The sequence below is a fragment of the Alligator sinensis genome, unplaced genomic scaffold, assembly GCF_000455745.1.
Source record: "Alligator sinensis unplaced genomic scaffold, ASM45574v1 scaffold879_1, whole genome shotgun sequence".
NCBI classification, from domain to species: Eukaryota; Metazoa; Chordata; order Crocodylia; family Alligatoridae; genus Alligator; species Alligator sinensis.
The window spans coordinates 1,465,338-1,470,315 of NW_005842250.1; positions in this window are offsets into that span (position 1 = coordinate 1,465,338).

Sequence of the window (4,978 nt, forward strand, 5' to 3'; positions counted from 1 at the left end):
GGGCCCTGCCCCCCGCCCCCTGCAGCCCCAGCCGGGCCGAGCACGGCTCCGTGCGCTGCGCTTTGTCCCTCGTCCTGCCCAGAGCTGCTTGCGCCCCGCTGCCGCCTGCGTGTCTCCACCCGCCCCAGCTCCCCCGCGTGCTGTCCCCGGGGCCCCAGCGCTCCCTCGGCTCCGTCCCCTCTGCCTGTCCCGGAGCATCCTGCCCCACGCCCGCCCGCTGGCACGGCCTCCTTTTCCACCCCTGACCTGAACTGAAGCAAGTGGCTGCCTGTCAAGGCTCACCTATTCCCCATACAGTTACTGCAGAAGGTGCAAATGTACCCAGCCTTCTGCCTGTCTGCTCCACCACCCCTTCCCTGGCATACCCTGCCCTCCCCTCTGCAGCCTGGGCTCTTCCTTTTATGGCCCCAGGGCCCTGCCCCTTCTGCTGCCCCTAGGTGGATCTCATCTCTGCTAAGGTGTGGGCCAAAGGCCATAAGTTCCTCCACCTCCCTCCCCCTGGTCTTTGTCCCCATTCCTTCAGTCCCTGCCCCTGTGCCTCCCAATGCACCTCACACCAGAGATGTACCCCATTCTGCTCCAGTGTGCTGGCCTTTCCTCCTCTGAGCTGCAAGGTTTTCCCTGCCCCTCTGCTCTGAATGGCCTACTCCTCTCTCTAACATCCCTACCCCGCAGAACTTTCTTTTTATCAGAGAGGGGCCCCACCCTTGATTTTGTAAGATGGACAGTGTCTGAGAGCGAGGGACTACTGCTGGTGGGTTCCAGGTTCTAGGGCTCCCTTTTACATACTGTGTTCAACTACCCCCTTCCCTAATGTCATTCTGACTTGCCCTCCAGTGTGACAAATTTCTTCCACAATTCACCAATTTCTGCAAGGTTGGGTGGGGGTGGTAAAGGCCCATTCTATTATCATGTTTCTGCATTGAAATGGTTAATGAGGTATGAGGGGAAAATGACTTCTATAGGCAATTTGTTGTTATACATTTTCTAGGTCTTGGCAATTTATAAATGTGGAATCTGGTTCCAAGATTTGAAAATCTTGGTTAGGGCTGGCTAGTCCTGCTTTTCTGTGAGGATAACTCTCCTCAGCTATGACCCTCATGACAGCTGGTAGGATCAAGAAATTGAGCGCAGACAGAGCCTTCCCACAGAAATATTCCCCAACAAGAAAGGAGAAGACCAAGATCCACATCAGGGCTGTCCAGCTAGTGGCCTACAGGCTGCATCTGGCCCTCAACAGATTAACATGTGGCCCTGGCTCTCACCAGCCGACACCACCTCCCACCACCCATTGCTCCTGCTGCACTGTGCATGTGGTCTGCATGTCACTGGGGAGGGGGGGGGGGGGGGGGGGGGGGAGGGGGAAGAGGACATGTGTTAACACCCTGTGGGCTGGATGCAGCCCAAGGCCACCAGTTAGACAGCCCCAATGTAATCACAGGGTCCAGGAAGGTGGGTCATGGGGTGTGCAGCCTCCACAGTATGCAATCCTCATGAGGTGCAGTCCAGGGGCCTGTGACAAGCAGTGTGCAGCCCCCAGTTGCTCAGAAATTAGACAACCTTTATCTACATGGCATTCAGAACCAACTGCAACCCTCTACTTTTTGGTTTAGCTTCCCTTCTAAGCTAATCTCGTGCAGACAAAATTTCCATGTAAGAGGGGAACAAATCCTATGGACTAATTGAGCTACTTTTCCTGCAGGCTAGCATGGTGATTGCCATTTCTCTTTTCAAATCCTCTGGAGGTATTTGGATCTATAAAGGTGGGGTTCTGTAAGTACCTAAGCTAGATAGGATAGGAGTGCTGGCTGTAAGGACTGAAACTTTGAAATTGCAGGCAGCAATGAAAGCTACAACTGAGTAAAATGTAAAGGGAAGGCAATATTAGAGGAAGGCAAAAAGCAAGATTACTGTCAGCTAAGTGATAACATTCCTTTGCACTGCTTCAGTCTCAGACAAGAGACCTGAGTGTGAGCAAAGGCCCAATAATTATGCTATATTTCCAGTCTAAGCCCTTCGCTACCCTGTCCCAGCCCAGTGGGGGCAGAATGGGAGTCATATGTTGTTTATTTTAAAGATAAATTCAATTCTACTTTGTCCATTATTTTTACATTTCCAATGAACTGCAGATTTTTGCATTACCTATAGATTTCTGTAGTGGCTTCTCCAGAGATCACTGGAGAAAGTTGCTTTCGGCAGCATAGGCTTTTAGCTCTCAAAAGAGTGTGGGTTTTGCTGTTTCGGGCCAGTGAACACTGACTATGGGGAGAAAGGAAACATACTCTTTTCCTTTCACTTTGGGAAAGTAACTAGGAATTTGGGAAAGAATATTTAATTTTTTTCTTTTCCATGTTAGCCCTTCCTTCCCCTTTGCCATTGCTTATCTTGGTCTTTGTGCTCCCTTCCCTAGTGGTTAACTTAGCTCTTGTTCCCCGCTGAGGTAATTCATATGGATGTAAATTCAACCAGTCATCTCTGCTCTTTGCAAAAGCACTGGAACAGTCTGAAGAAATGACGGCCTTAACTTACCAGAGAGATACCAACAGTGCTATCCCAATGAGAAGGGAATGAGACTTGTGCTGCTTCAAAGGTAATAGTGAGGATGCCCGCAGAATAGGATATGCTGCAGCTCTGGAATTTTTACTATAGTCTTGTGGATGGACTTTCTGAAAGCAATGAGTTGTGTTTTATTTTTCTAAGAATTCTGCTTTGGGACATACAATGCATGTTGAGAAGCCAGTGGAGGGGTGAATACTGACTTTCTTACAATTGTTAGCTGCTGCATCGTTTTACCAAAATCTACTGTTTCTAAACCAGCAAAGGCCGTTCATTTGTCCTCAAGGGTTTTAAAGGGGTTGGTTAAGAGCTATCCTGAATCACTGATGTTAATAGCAAATCATATTTTGAAAAATTGGGAAATTCCAGGAGAATGGAATAAAATCAGGGTTGTGCCAACACTGAAAAGATAGCGGTAGATACCTACTGCTTATTCTGTGATGTCCTCAGCTCAGAGTTTGCCAGCATGTAGGACATCATCATTTTCAAACTTTCTAAAATCACAAAACCCTTTCATATCACTTCTGCTGTGGAACCCCTACCCCTGGCTCCGTGGGCTATATGAGTTGATTCAGAGCTAAGCAACCTGGCCCAGCAGTGGTGGCACACTATCTCCCGGCCCACTCTGCCATTACCCCCAATCTCTTTGCAGAATCCCTGATGACCTATCGTGGGGTTCCATGGAAACCAGGTTTCCATGGAACACAGTTTGAAAACCACTGATTTAAACCAACTCCTTGGAGAGTGGGGAGCTCCCCCTCCTGTAAAGGAGACCATGCTAGTGCTGCTGCCCAGGAATGGGGGGCCTCTGTGATCTGAGGAACTGATGTCAAGCTGGTTCATCTTAGACAACCTGCTCCTGGCCTGGAGCTTCCTCCAGCTAACAAGTAAGGATGGTCACGTGCCTTCCTGTCCTTTGACTAGGAGAAATTATAGTGTATTTGTACTTTGACAAGATGGACCATGAGTGTCTCATAGAAATTGTTCAAAGGTCCAGCATCAGTCACCATTTTTAGAGTTCCTCCGCATGCTGTAAGCCTCTGCAGGGTTTGATAACACTCAGCTGGACCCTGACAGAACCTGTTGGTGTGGATGGAAGCTTGCCAAGCTGTCATTCAGCATTCTCCTCTGCTCACCCTCTTTGACTGGTCCAAGAGCTCCAGCATGATGAAGGGGGATGAGTAGCAAGTGGGCTCCCTCCTACCTGTGCTCCATACCATCCATTGGGTTGTGCATGTGCTGCCCTATGTGAACTTTTCTGCCGCCAATCCCTCCCTGTGGGCCACCTGAAAGGTGCTGGAGGCCAAGGTGCCAGGCTGGTTTCAGAAGTGGGCAGGGCTGCTGCAGTGCCTTTCCTTTCAGGGGATTGTGCTGGTTATCAACCAATTGGTCCTGTCTGTGATCTAGTACTAGCTCAGCCCTTGTGCCCATCCAGAGGAAAGACTCAAAGGAAGGTGCTGGAGCAATTCTGGCAGGGGCTGCGCTAGGTCTCTGCACTCTGAGAGAAGGTGGGCATGGCCAAGTTTGCATGTTGCAGCCAGGACCATATGGTCTGTCTCCAGGCTCTGCAGATACTCTTCTATAACACTTATAGTCCAGCATGAAACTTCCTGCCACACATCTTCATCCACTGGCTCTGAGAGGTAAGATGTGACTGACAGCTACTCTGAATAGCTGATCTACCAGGACTTCTTTTGGGCCTGGAAGTTCATCACAGTAGATACTACAGAGGACCTTCCCCCAGAGCCCCTGTTTTACAGTCCCACCTTGAATATATAGGGGTTTGAGATCCCCTTGTGTGTGATTCATTCTGAATGGTGTTCCCAGTATCAGAGCCATCCTAGACCGTGGTTAGCAAGCCTAGGTGGATTCCATTATGCTCCCCTGACACATGGAGTGGCCTGTCTGCCCCAGGTGTCTCCAACCAGGTGCTTCAGGATGCAAGGGACACTTTGTCTCTAGCCACATATTTCCATTTCAAGCAAGTCCTGTAGGAGAGTGTTCCTACCTACCCCAAACTCCCAGCTCTCTGAAACTTATCACAGGAGCCCCTGTGTCGAGAGCCTCCCTGACTACCTCATGTACACCATGTAACTTAGCCAAAATTGAATCATTTAACTTCCAAACTATACCCTGGAAAAATCTACACTCTTGTGCCCCTCAGGGTCTATTTCCTTGCCCTCATGTCCTGCCCCAACACTGACTAGTCCAATCTCATGCCACCAGCAGAAGGTGAGAAACTATGCAGACCTAGTCTCTATTCTAATCTGGTCCCATGGTCCACTGTGGATATAAGTTAGTTGCTCTCTAACAAAACTGTGAGCATGACAGTAGTCTGAGGCCTCTGGCACTTGTCCTTTTTGCAACCAGGAGGAGAACTGGCACACACCTGCATCAAATGCATCAGTTTTCAGCTCTTTCC